Source organism: Armigeres subalbatus, chromosome 3 (assembly GCF_024139115.2).
Source record: "Armigeres subalbatus isolate Guangzhou_Male chromosome 3, GZ_Asu_2, whole genome shotgun sequence".
Classification (NCBI taxonomy): Eukaryota; Metazoa; Arthropoda; class Insecta; order Diptera; family Culicidae; genus Armigeres; species Armigeres subalbatus.
This window is the reverse complement of record NC_085141.1, coordinates 185216168-185229829: the sequence shown is the minus strand read 5'-3', so window position 1 is coordinate 185229829 and position 13662 is coordinate 185216168. Positions and strand designations below refer to the sequence as shown.

At 40.3% G+C, this 13662-nt stretch overlaps 1 pseudogene; it reads left to right on the top strand.

The window, feature by feature from the left end:
- Positions 1–900: 900 nt before the first annotated feature.
- Positions 901–12438, top strand: LOC134222174 (L-threonine ammonia-lyase-like; annotated as a pseudogene).
- Positions 12439–13662: the final 1224 nt, after the last annotated feature.

Here is a 13662-nt window from a genome sequence, read left to right as displayed (position 1 = left end):
TGAAACGAACTTAACGACTTCCAAGAGTATGTTTGAAATTATCATCCATCTTCTATCGCTTTTAAAATAATAATGATATATGGAAATTTAGGCTACGATGAACGTAATGGTGTAAGAGCAATTAGTATATATATAAAGTTGAAACAATATAGTATTCTACCTTTGTACAAGGGAAAGTGGAGGCAAATGAAATCGACCAAATGACCTAAACGAAGTATTCGGCCAAATAAACTTTCCTGCCAAATGGCCTTTTGGTTTCAGTAGCCTTGAGCAAAAGCGTAGGATTACCAATCCGGAGATGCGGAGTTCGATTCTCGTCCGATCTATGATGCTTTCGGTTGAAAACATTCCGACACACTGGCCATAGTATATCCATTGTACTTGCACATAAGATACATACTCATGCAATAGCAGGCATAGAAAAGCTTTAACAATAACTGAGACAATGCTAATAGAATACTAGTTGAAAAGCAGGCATAGTTCAGTTGGAATGTAGAGCCATTTAAGAAAAAGAAGAAGGCCTATTCGGCCAACGACCTGTCGACCAGATGTTATCTGGCCAAACAACTTTCGGCCTAGTGGCTTTCGCAAATGGGTGTAGTCAAACGGATCGGATAATTTTCACTTACATATACTTAGCGACAAGAAATAAGAAATTTCAACAAGATGTAATTGGAAATCGTTCTCTCTATTAAAACTTCAATATGGTAACCCTATATAAAAAGTATTCATTCCGGAAAACGCATCCAGCGCTCACAACGTTTCGTTCCACATACCGTCCCCAGTGCCGCCTATAGTTATTAATACGAGAGGCGCGCTAGAAATTAAATTTTGCTTCCCTTTGTTTCGTTCCCAAAGGGTCTATGCTATCACGGTTAAGTCGGGATCCCAGTCACAGGAATGCCATCGAAAGCCTCACTGATGAAGATACAGAAATGCCGTGACTATCATGCCAACGTAATCGTGCAGGTGAGTACACACTAACTGAGGGCAAAACTGCCACGACTGAGCTCGTGAGAATTTCACGCGCCAAACGGCACGTTCGACAAAAATCATCCGAGCGCAACGTTACAAGTATGGATTCCTGGTTGCCGACCACTCTTTCCAATCTTCCGAACAGGGCGCCGACATGGGGGAGGCAAAAAAGATTGCGTTGAAAATGGCGCACGAAACCGGACTAACCTATATCAACGGTTACGATCATCCACATCATGGCGGTCAGGGGACCATCGGTTTGGAAATTGTCGAGCAAGTAAGCAACATTGATGCCTTGTGGTTCCAGTCGGCGGCGGAGGACTGATTGCAGGAGGTAACGCGCCATCAAGAATTTAGCCCCAAACCAAAACACATGAGTTGCTTCTGTTGTTGATTTTCGTTCCATGTCAAGTCGTACCGCTTCAGGCGTGGCAGGGATGAACAGTTCTTTTTTTGCGGAATTATAGAAGATAGCGGCTTATGTCGAATTGGGAGCAAGTTCATGATTGCGTTTCACTGTTTTCATGGAAATTTCTTCGCATTTTCAAATGCCTGGCGTACGTTGGGTTTAGAGTTGATTTGGCAGAAACGATTTCCTGAGCTGTGTTTCGTGTGAAGATGGATGCTGGAGCCGAATTCTCTCATTAAAAGATAGGTATGAATGATATATTTTTTGCTTAACTTGCACGACTGTCTTACCATTCGAATTTGACATGGAACGATGTCAAGGAATTGTGGATCAAGGCCACCCCAAACAAGGAAACACTAGCCGATGGGCTCGTGCCGCAAGTAGCACATGCGTTCGCTACAACCGTTCCCCTGTGGACAAAATGATTGTAGTCAAAGAGAGTGGATTGCGCTCTATTTTGAGACGGTCGAGCAGGAAAAGTGCGTTGTGGAGGTGCTTGCTTCGGGCTTAGCCGCCATACTGCCGTCATTTGGATGAGTTCAAAGGAAAAAGGTAGGGTTGTATAGAAGTGCTATGCCATTGTTACTATGAGAACCTATTCTGACATACGTGCGTATTTATTAGCGACGATGTGTTTGTTTGATAAAATTTTCACAGTTGAATATTTTTGTTCGATAAAATTGCGTTTTTTTAAACACATGGCCCCAAAAACCAATATGTGCCGTAGCTCGCTCAGAATGCTTGAAAAATTCACCTAAAGTACAGGAGTTGTGTGCAGATTTTATTTGATCAACTCCCATGTCTTTGAAACAGCCAGATCCATTGTGTTAGGATGCTGGCTAGTTTCAGGATCAGATAAATTCAATTGAATTTCATTTATTATTCCCAACCTCAATGATATTCAGTAACTGTTTGTAATATAATTGTCAGACCACCATCCTTAGTTCCATGCGTAGGTATCCGTGTCAGCTAAGTATGGTTTCCTCTATATTATTGGTAGGATCTACATCTGCAAACGAGTGGATCCGAGGAAGAAACCAAGTTAGGACTGTGCGCTTCGTCGAATTTCCATCATCCTAAATTCAAATTGGGCTTATGAAAAGATCAATCAAGATGAATCAAAATTCTTATTAGGGGTGATTCAAATATTACTCTATATTTTTGGTCCTCCTGACCTGTGAATAATTGTTGAAAACCCTTAGCTCATTTTATACTCGTGTTGTAATGGTCAATGAAAGTACGTCCAAGATTAATCCTTAACTCCTGATTCTACTCACTTTTCTATGTTGCGGTTATATAGAATTATAACGATATTCTGATTATTTCTTTTCCTACTGAAAGCAATTAGTATTTTTTCACATTTAGTTTCTGGTGGACTTGCTTAGAGACAAATGGTCTATTGGTCTATTCTTCCAAACCACTATTTCGTCCAAACGACTTTTTCTGCCAAAAACCGAATCGGCCAAATGACAATTCCTGGCTGAAACGATATTATCGGCATAATAAGAATCAGACTAAGGCCGGAGTGTCCGCAGTACATAAAAGTCTTCTCCATTCCGCTCGGTCCATGGCTGCGTGTTGTCAACCACGCAGTCTGTGGAGGGTCCGCAAATCGTCCTCTACTTGATCGATCCATTCTTGCCGTTCTGGCCCGCCTTCTTGTTTTCGACGGATCGTTGTCGAGAACCATTTTCACCGGATTTCCGACATTCAGGCTACGTGCCCGCCCACCCGTCGTCTTATTTTCTCGGGTGAACGATGATGGATGGTTTTCCCAACAGCTGATTCAACTCGTGGTTATCTGCCTCCTCCACGTACCGTCCACCATCTGCACCCCACCATAGATGGTACGCAGTACATTCCTTCGAAAACTAACAGTGCACGTTTGTCCTCCACGAGCATTGTCCAGGTCTCGTGTCCGTAGAAAATTACCAGTATAATAAGCATTTTGTAGATAGTCTGTTTGGTACGGCGGCGAAATCTATTCGATCGGAGCGTTTTGCGGAATCCAAAGTAAGTACGATTTCCTGCCATGATGCGTCCCCGAATTTCTCTGCTGGTATCGTTATCGGAGGTCACCAGTGAGCCCAAGTACACGAATTCTTCAACCACCTAGGTCATGTGGCTTACGTTGTCCTCTCTTGAGCCTCTTCTTTCAATCACTTCGTTTTCGACGTATTGATGACTAACTAGTCCAATCCTTTTAGCTTCCTTTTCAGTCTGATGTATTCCTCCACCCTCTCAAAGTTACGTTCCATAATATCGCGTCAAGAAACCAAATCACTGGAAGGACTTTGTGAAAATCCTGCCACTCGTGTCAATCCCTCGCCCTTCGTTACTCCTCCAAAGCGATGTTGAATAGTAGACACGAAAGAAAAAAACCGTAGGAACCTTCGAAGAATCTCTAAACAATTTTCAATGAATTTACAAAAACATTTCCGATTAAATTCCTGAAAGAAAACGTACAGCAACATCAAAAAAAATTCTAGAAATTTCGGAAGCAATTGCAAGAAAATCCAAATGAAAATTTCGGAAATTGTTACAGAATTTTCTAAAGATTTCTGAAGGAATTCCTGGATGATGTTTTATAGAAGAACCTAAGAGAAACTCCGAAACATTCATTCAAACTTCAAACCATTCTTCAAACTTCCTAAGAGATCTTAAGAATATTCTGGATTTATCTTTAAAGTAATTGTGAGGAATAAAGTGAACCTGACAAAAGCATTTGCAGTTTTTGGTTACATCGATAAATAAAATAGAATTTAAATAAAATAAAATGATAACGAATTTGAAATTCTAATAGTAGGCATTTGAAACGCCAGCATACAAAAGCTAATGAGAAGAAATTTGAAATTGAATCTCAGTAGGCTAACAGAGAATTCTAGATTGTTAGAAGGGACAAAGAAAATAAATGAAGATCATTCATAGAGATGTCCTAAAATCCGATTAATTGATTAGTTACTAATCGATTACTCTTGATTCTTGTCGATTATTGAATCGATTAATCAGTATAGTAATCGATCAAATAATCGATTATCACAACGATGAATCGATTAATCGAAATAATCAATTAATTTTCGACATCCTTATGATGTCGTAAAATTCTGATTAATCGATTAGTAACTAATCGATTACTCACGATTCCTCTCGATTATTGAATCGATTAATCGTTGGGTAATAATCGATTCAACATTAATCGATTATCACAACGATGAATCGATTAATAGTAACTGATTAATTTGCGACATCTCTAATCATTCAGTGTTCGTTTCTTGAGGCGTGAACACATTTGACTGTAAGTGTCAAACGCTTATTTTCAAAAAAATAAGCAAGTGGGAGAACGGATTTGCTTGGTTACGACAATGACGTGATCGTTGCTCCCACGAATGGTAAGATAAGTTGGCAGAAGATTGAAAAAGAAAGAAATCAGGCAAAAAATAATGGTAAGCCTAGGACGCAGGACAATATGGCAAAACAAATAATGATGAGCCATGAGGTCTGAAAGGCAAAAAAATAAAGGTAAGCCTCAACTGGAAAATAAAACGGCATAAAATAATGGTGAGCCAATATATGAGCAAAACAAAAATGGAAAGCCTCAAACCGGCAACAAAAATGACAAAAAATGTTAAGCCAGAGAAAGAGAACGATATGTTAAAAAATAATGGTGAGCCATGTGACAATTTCATAGATAGTCGGCAAAAGAAGAGTATGCCAATTTAGTTGGTAGGCAAGGAATAAAGACGATCGATCGCGAGTAAAACAAACAAAAGTCAGGCGATTTGCAGTGGGTGTTCAACATAATTTGGAATTTATTCTATTGGCAGTTAGGTTGAATATTTCGGAATCTGTGGATCTTGGAAAGCTAGTGCATTCTACAAAATTGCCCAGGGAGACAAAATCGTAAAATAGATATATTAGTTGGGTTTGTGTTTGTAATGCATGCACTTGGTGCCGATGGTGTGCTAGTGGATGCAAATTGGGTTAGAAGACAAGGAAAAATCGTCCAAATGAAAATGGTAAGCCTTTTATATGAGAAATGAAAATGACAAAAAAAAATGGTAAGCCATGAAGCAAATTTTATGGAAAGCTTCATTGGAAATGCAAACAAAATGAAACATGCGATTTAATATTGAAGTTTATCTCCATCTGGAATTTGAAGGTGACATCTAACTGGACGTATTAAGAGTTAGGGCTATAGCTCAAATTGACCCCAAAGAGATTTGAGTAGCGTTTCTATAATATTATTTAGATCGAAGTTCGAATTTTTGGATAAGCGACCTATCTGACAGAATCCTATATTTTGCGACTTAAGGACCAAAGCATTGATCTAGCAATTGATAAGAAATTAATCTTCAAATCTAAACAATTTGATGATTTGGATTATTTGATGGATTTGGATGGATTGGATTGGATTTTGGATTGATTTATGGAGCTGTGTTTTGATGTGATATGATATAAAAATCGATTTAAAATCGATATGGATGATAGCGATGATGCATACTGAGAATTGTATATACATGAAATGTGCGTTTCATTGATCATGATGTGAATGACTTATTTGATGTGATATGATTATGCTGACATGGATGTTATGATGATATCAGTGATAACATCTGCATAGATGGACTATTTGATTGTTAGAATGTGACATATGCTTTATGGATTCGAAAATAGCGTGGATCTATGATCTATTGACTGATGATGAGGATTGTCGACTGACGTTGACTGATGACTATTTGACTGATTGACTGGATCGCGGTTTGATTATGGATTGATGATTTGATATAGTTTTATTGTTGATTTGGATGTTGATTTGTAGTGTTTGATGATATTGCTGGATTGTTTGAGATGATTGAAGTGTGATGTTGATTGATGATTTGATTCTGAATGATTGATGATTGATGATAATGATTGGATTGTCGATTTGATTGATTGATTGGATTGTGGATTTGATTGATGATTGGATTTGGATTGATTTGGACTGATTTGGATTGATTTGATTGATTTGATTGATTTGGATTGATTTGGATTGGATTTGATTGGATTTGGATTGATTTGGATTGATTTGGATTGGATTTGATTGATGATTGATTTGGATTGACGATTGATTTGGATTGATCTGGATTGATACTGGATCGATCGACTTGACTGACCGACTGATCTTGGACCGATTTGACTGGATCGGATTGACTTGACTGATCTTGGACTGGATCTGGACTGATCTGGACCGACCTGACGACCTGACTGACTGACTTGGACTGGAACTGGATCGAGGACTGGACTGGATCTGATCGATCTGGATCGACTTTGGATCGATCTGGACTGACCTGACTGGATTTGACTGACTTGGATCTGACTTGGACTTTTGGATCGACTCGACTGCGATCTGACTGACTGATCTGGAACTGACTGACGACTGATCTGGACTGGACTTTGACTGGACTGATCGATCTGGATGATCGACCGACTTGGACTGATCTGACTGGATCTGGATCGATTTGACTGGATCTGACTGGATCGACTGGATCTGGACTTGTACTGGACTGACTGACCTGACTGATCGGACTCGACTTGGACTTCGACTTGGACTGACTCTGACTGGATTTGACTGGATCTGGATCTGAATCTTGAGATCGGACTTTGGACTGGATCTGACCGGATCTGGACTTGACTTGACTGGATCTGACTCGATCTTGACTGGATTTGACTGGATCTTGACTGACGACTGGATGATCTGGATTGGATTTGACTGACTGACTGGATCTGGATCTGACCTGACTGATCGACTGGACTTGGACTGGACCTGACCGATCTGACCGATCTGACTGACTCCGGACTGACTTGGACTGATCTGACTGGACCTGGACTGGATCTGACTGACTCATCTGACTGGATCTGACTGGACTGACCTGACCTGGATCGACCTGGATCGATCTGGACTGGATCTCTCGACTGATCTGGACTGGATCTTGGACTGATCTCGACTGGATCTTGACTGATCTGACTGGATCTGATCTGACCTGGATCTGATCTTGACTCGACCTGGACCGACCTGGACTGGATCTTGACTTGACCTGGACCTGACTGGATCTGGACTCGGATCTGGATCTGACCTGGATCGATTGGATCTGGACTGGATCTGACTGACATCCGACTGGATTCTGACTGGATCTGGATCGACCTGACTGATCGACTGATCTGACTGGATCTGACTGACTTGGACTCGATCTGACAGACTGATCTGACTGGATCTTGACCTGACCTGACTGACCTGGATCTGAGATCTGGACTGGATCTTGGACTGACCTGGACTGACCTGACTGGATCTTGACTGATCTGAGATTGAATCTTGGATCTGACTGACTGACCTGACTGACTGGACTGGATCTGACTGGACTTGGACTGATCTGGATTGACTGACCGACCTGACTGGATCTTGACCTGGATCTGAACGACCTGATCGATCTGGACCTGACCTTGGATCGATCTGGACTGGATCTGGACTGGATCGACTGGATCTGAGACTGGATCTGGACTGGATCGACTGGATCTGGACCTGATCTGACTGACCTGACTGGATCTGGACTGACTCTGACTGGATCTTCCGGACTGACTTGACTGACCTTGAGATTGACTCTGACCGATCTGGACCTGATCTGGACTGGACCTGACTGGATCTGGACTGACCTGACCGATCTTTGGACTGACTCGGACTGACTTGACTGACCTGGACTGGATCTGGACTGGATCTGGACTGGATCTGACTGGATCTGGACTGGATCTGGACTGACCTGGACTGATCTGGATCGATCTGGGATCGACCTGACTGACTCTGGACTCGATCTGGACCTGACTTGACTGGATCTGGACTGGATTCTGACCGATCTGGACTGATCGGACTGACCTGACTGACCTTGACCGACTTCCGGATCGACTTGACTGGATTTGGACTGATCTGATCGACTGACTGATCTGACTGATTTGACTGGATCTGGATCTGGATCTTGGATCGGATCTGGAACTGGATCTGGACTGGATCTTGACTCAATTCGACTGATCGGACTGGATCTGGACCGACTGGACTGGATCTGACTGACTCTGACTCGATCTGGACCGACCTGATCTAGACCTGACCGATCTGGACTGACCGACCGACTCTGGACCTGATCTAATTGAATCGACGACTTAGACTGACTGGACCGATCTGGACTGACCTGACCGATTTGACTGACTCCTGACCGATCTGACCGACCCGACTGACCTGACTGACTGATCTGGACTGATCTGACTGGATCTGACTGGATCGGACTGGATCTTTGGATCGATCTGACTGACCTGACTGGATCTGGACTGGATCTGACCTGGATCTGGACTGACCTGGACTGATCTGGACTGACTCTGGATCGACCTGACCGGATCTGGATCGATCTGGACTGATCTGACCGATTTGACTGATCGGAGACGACCGACTGATCTGGACTGGATCTGACTGACCTTGACTGATCTTGACTCGATCGGATCGACTCGGACTCGATCGGACTCGATCTGACTGGATCTGGATCGATCTGACTGATTTGACTGGATCTGACCGACTGACTGACTGATCGGACTGAATGACGATCTGGACTGGATCTGACTGGATCGGACTGGATTGATTGATTGATTGATTTGGATTGATCGATTGAATTTACTGACTTTGATTTGGATTGATTTGACTGATTTGGATTGATTTGGATTGATTTGGATTGACATTTGATTTGATTGATTTGGATTGATTTTGGATTTGGATTGGATTTGGATTGATTTGGATTGGATTTGATTGGATCGGATTGGATTTGATTGATTTGATTGATTTGGATTGATTTGATTGATTGATTGATTTGGATTGATTTGATTGGATTTGATTGATTTGGATTGATTTGGATTGATTTGATTGATTTGATTGATTATTATTGATTTTAGTAAACCAATAGTTTTAAACATAATTAACTCAGCAGCTTAAGAACAGCGTCAATGCTTTTAGCTACAAGCAATAAATTTACAGCTATTATTAATATTAAAACACATGCGGGTATAAAAAATACAATTAAATTTATACTTGTAAGTTGGAGAACGAATTTGCTTTGAGACAGTATCCTGAAGCAATTTTGAAGGAAAATTTCTAAGGAATCTAGAAGGAATGTCATAAAAATTCTTGAAGATAGTCCTTAGGAATTCGTTCGAATATCTTTAAATTTCTTAAATGTTATAATCGATGCTGAAGGAATTCATGAACAAATTCGAAAAAACTGAATTAATTTAAGATGGAATGTAATACCTTGAAGAATTCTGAAATAGTTTTTAGAGAATTTGTAGGAGATTCCAGATTTATTTCGAAGGATTCTTTAAGATATTTCTGAGGATTTTCCGAATGATAACTGGAGAAATTCTCGATGGAATTTCTGAAGTGGGTGCGGTATTCTGAATGGTTTGCGAAATAATTTCTGAAGGTATTGACAAATGGGTATTTACGAATAAATGTCTGGAATATTGTGGAAAATATGATGATGGATCGACAACAATCCTGATAATCGAAAACGCAGTTTATTTCTTTAGCATTGTGCCGTCCAACTGCAAATCACTGTTTTTGGATGTTTCTGCATAAATTTTGGAATATAAACTTCCAACGAGTTTAGCACCGCCCAAACGTTGACCGATTTTGCTGAAATTATGTCCAGAGCATCAGGCATCAAATAGAACTGAATAAGAGGGTCCATCAAAAAATTGAAGAGTTTTTGAGCCACCCTAACGTACATATATTGTATGGGAAGTACTATGGTCCACTTTAGCATCTTATGTGACATCATATACGATTTTGTGTTGACTGGGAAATTGAGTATAGTGTATTTTCAAAAACTGATATATTTTATTCTGCCAATCTCGTATCAAATAATTAAATATGATTATTTTTAATTCTAAACACGTTTTTTTCCGAATTCCAAACGCCCCAAACGCACCAAGTTACATTATTTTGAAATGTTATTAAATAGTCAACTGACCTCAAATTTAAGACCTGTTCCAAAATATAGTTTGTTTTAACAATCTAAAATGTTAATTAAATGAATTAAACATCTTTGATGGTATTTTTAAAAGGTATGAAACATTATTATCAAACATTTCAAATAAGTATCCACTGGGCTCGGGTTTAAAATCCCAACGGTATTTTTAATTCTACTTTCGTAGCTCTAATCAACAGAATTGTCAGTGGCTTCGACCAAGCTTACCTATCGAGCATATTGTTGGTATTTGCTAAAAGCAGTTAACGTCAACGGAAGGCACTGGACATGTTGCGACAACCTTTATGTGCCCTGAGGAACTATCTTTTTATGACACCATTACGTTACCAACACTAGGGTAATTTCTTCTTCATTATTTTACATGTGCTTTATGATTCTGTCTCAAATTTGGCAACAGATATTTCGGGAACCTGTTATGTAAACAAAAATAAGTACTCTGCACTGAGTATCTCATGCCATTAAAACCGTGTTTGTAACCGTACTACGCTAGTACCTTCCGTCGCCGGTGGCGCAGCTTTTCTGTTGTTAGCTTTACATCCACATGTTGCTCGCAGTCTTGTGATCAGAAATGCCCTCCATGTTTTCACAGCAAGTCCCGTTGATGGAACGAAGTAAATCTCTAAAAATCGAATCAATCTAACGAGCTGAGAACCGACAGTTTGATTTACTCCGCAATTATTTGCATCATGTAGAAATAATCCTATCTTCTATTGACGTGCTTCAATTTGAATAAAATTTAAGATTGATAAAAAAAAGGTAAGGAAATTTGAGCGACACTCTTGCTTGCGAATGAGCCCTTGGTACATTGATAGCACTTTGCAGATTCGTTCTGATATTGGGTGCTTAGGAACGCTTTCATGGCTTGTGATTGCGAATTAACAATCGACCAGCATTTGCGTGCAAATAAAGAATTTTTATTCGTTTGGGATAGGATATATTGGCTTGCTTTAAGAAAGAGATGAAATTATGTTTTCAACGGAAAAAAGGCTTACTAAAAGATCCATTAGTTAACATAGCTTTCAATAACGGCCCAAAACTGCATTATTCTTCCTATTGAATCAACCACATAACCTAATGTTCCGATGTTTTCCACACGTTTTCACCAGGGTTGTGCTGTAATATGTGGCGGAAATATCGACACCACAATTTTGGACGATGTCTTGAGCGGGCCTTGCGGCAGATGGTCGTTTGCAGAGGTGGGTAATTCGATAGAACAACATCAATGCACTGCACATCCGATCTACGTTCGGTGGTTTGCTATTCCCATTTTCTGGGTTTTACAGGTCACAGTAACAGTGATGGTCCGGGCGTGTATCGAAGCTGTGTAACTTATTGGCTAAACTTGGTGTTTCCATTAAGGATATTATGCACGAACGTGCGTTCATTCGAGACATCCACAGCGTAGAGGTAAGCAACATGCAGGAGGTAACAGGGTGGAAGTGTTGTGACTCGACAAAGTTGGGATGTGACATGAGACTGGTGATTGATTCTACGGCACAGAGACCAAATGGGAAGCTACTGCTCGCATGAGGCAAACGTGAGACATAAGGTTTATCTTGTGCGATGGTCAGCTTTCTAACGCACAGTGGTTTAACAGTGCTTTGCGGTTGAGCAATACCTTTGCATGTTGCTATCAAGGGCAAAATTGTAGAAATCATGATGTTGGTTTACTGTTTGCTTGAATGATTACTTAATTGGGTTCAATCACGTGAAAAGCAAAACCATATTATAAATGTTTATCATTTGAACAACTGCGAGCTTGTTGTTTAGAAGAAGATCTTCTTACGAAAGAGTTGGGATCCAATGTATACATAACACTGACGAACGATATTAGAGGATGCCATTCGTCATTCCGCATTCAGAACACGTCAGCTGGGACCGGTGAAGGGAAGTGGTAATATCGTGTTTAACTTTTCATTCTAGGTTAAAGTTGTCTGCGAAACACGTGACTGGATCCATTCGCAGGAAATGCGAGCTCACTGCAGAGAGACGACATGATAATGTTTGTTTCACGACCTTCCCATGGCGATATAGGTGCCGAGCGAGAGTTGTAGCAATGAAATAAAAGCCTTTATGGAGTTAGATGTAAATTTTATATAAGGAAAGTTGTTCGAGCTTGATCCGTTTTAAAATTGTATGTCAGATATCACATCACACTTACGGAGCATATCAAACATTGCTAAGGATTAAACCTGAAATAAGTTAATTTTGAAATTTCTATAACAAAATTGATACAATGACAAACAAAAAATCTAGAAAAGAAAACTATTAAACTCTTCTGCCGTTCTTCGCATAATCATCCCATGTTACCTTTGATAAAAAATCAAACTGGCGTCAATTTGTCAACTAATTTCAGAATCAAATGGATCTGAAAGTTTTACCAATATTTTGCAATGTAATGAGCATATAAGAACCTACCGAACCCCATTTAAGAACTGGCAATTGTTCGATTCTTAGAGCATATGTGATTGTACAAATCGGGTGACTATACAATGCTCAATTGAGCACCACTGTATATTGTCGCAAATTGGTACTTGGATTAGTACCTATTCATACAGTAGCAATTGTATACCTGGCCACGTCCTTACAATCACGGAAGGAAGGAAGGAATGTTAGTTCAACATCTACTAGTGAAGATGCAGGAACCCATACTATCTTCATAGATGTCTCGGAAGGAAAATGTGTTAGAGGAATGAATAATAGGAGCCTTATTCGACAATATAGAGCGTTTGTCAATAACAGTATATGCTGAAAAAATATTAAAATATATTCATCAATTTACTTACGAACCGTCCAGGAGGACAAAGTAACCTGGATTTGACAAATGTTTCGCATTATATACAAAACACGTTCAACCGCACACTTGTTCTAAACACATGTTCTAAATTCTACCTGAAACACGTCCGATCACGCACCAATTGTTTATCATCGGCTGCGCGAACTATCTGGTTACTGAGCAGAAACACGATGAAACAGGCACTGACACGCAATGCAGAACACAATATTTCGGCAAATCGCGCGATCGTTCTGCTGTCCGAAACAAGAGCCAACACGCACTGAACTAATTAACTTTATTACCGGCCGCGCAATGCAAAACACAAAATTTCGGCAAATCGCACGATCGTTTTCCGTCCGAAACAAGACCCGCTCGGAAAGATCTTCTAGACTTCTACCGTGATATCTCTGAGACAAAAAGATGAGTCTCCTAGGTATTTTTCTTCG